This window comes from Crinia signifera, chromosome 5 (assembly GCF_055691185.1).
Source record: "Crinia signifera chromosome 5, ASM5569118v1, whole genome shotgun sequence".
Taxonomy (NCBI): Eukaryota; Metazoa; Chordata; class Amphibia; order Anura; family Myobatrachidae; genus Crinia; species Crinia signifera.
In genome coordinates, this window is record NC_139221.1 from 180,047,017 (window position 1) to 180,048,065 (window position 1,049).

The 1,049-nt window shown below is 40.0% G+C and overlaps 1 pseudogene; it reads left to right on the forward strand.

Moving 5' to 3' along the window:
* The first annotated feature begins 657 nt into the window (after positions 1–657).
* LOC146006188 (5S ribosomal RNA) lies at positions 658–780 on the forward strand (annotated as a pseudogene).
* The last annotated feature ends 269 nt before the right edge of the window (positions 781–1,049 follow it).

A 1,049-nucleotide genomic window follows, 5' to 3' on the forward strand; every position in this document is an offset into this window, starting at 1 on the left:
AATGCGACAAACAGTTAGAAACCTAAAGGACATCCTGGCACCCAGTCTCCTAACATCAAAATACAATTACAATCCAATTGGACCAAAATGCAAGGGAGCATACAAATGTGGGAAATGCAACATCTGTAAGCATGTACACCCAAACAGAAAAAAATTCACCAACTCAGATGATAGCAAAGAATACCAAATTAAAGACTTCACAAATTGCAACACATCCTCAGTTATCTACCTGTTGGAATGTCCCTGTCATCTAAAATACGTCGAGAAAACTAAACGAGTGTTAAAATTACGCATACAAGAACACAGCAGAAATATAAAAAATAAACTGGACAGCCATGCGATTTACAAACATTTCCTAACCCATCATGATGCCAACCCCGAGGGGCTTATGTTCAAGGCGATAGAACACGTCAAACTGGGCATGAGAGGAGGGGACATGGCAAAGAGAGATGTTCTGGATATTCGAGCTTAAAACTATGCATCCAGATGGTTTTAATGAAAGTTACAAAATTGCCCCGTTTTTATAAGGTCATTTTAATCATTCCCTACCGCCCACCTTCACCACTATATACAATATGCTACTAAGCACAATCACTTTAGCATAGCCTCTCTTATGAACCATGAAATTGTACAACCACACATTAGAACTGTTCACGCATCTACAGTCATACCACATTACTGGTACATGCCCAATCTTGTCCGATCTTGGAAGCTAAGCAGTGCTGGGCTGGACTAGTACTGGGATGGGAGACCTTCTGGGAATATTCAGTGCTGTAGCTGATGCGGGTGACACGTTGGTCAATGTATTTCTGTAAACAGTATTTGAATGTGGTCTCTTAGGGGTTTATTCTAGTTCATTCTTTCTGACAAAATCCTTCTTAGATGGACAAAACCATGTGCACTGCAGGTGGGGCAGATGTAAAATGTGCAGAGAGAATTAGATTTGGGTGAGTTATTTTGTTTCTGTGCAGGGAAAATACTGACTGCTTTATTTTACACTGCAATATAGATCTCACTTTGAAGAAAAACCCCACCCAAATCTAATTCTC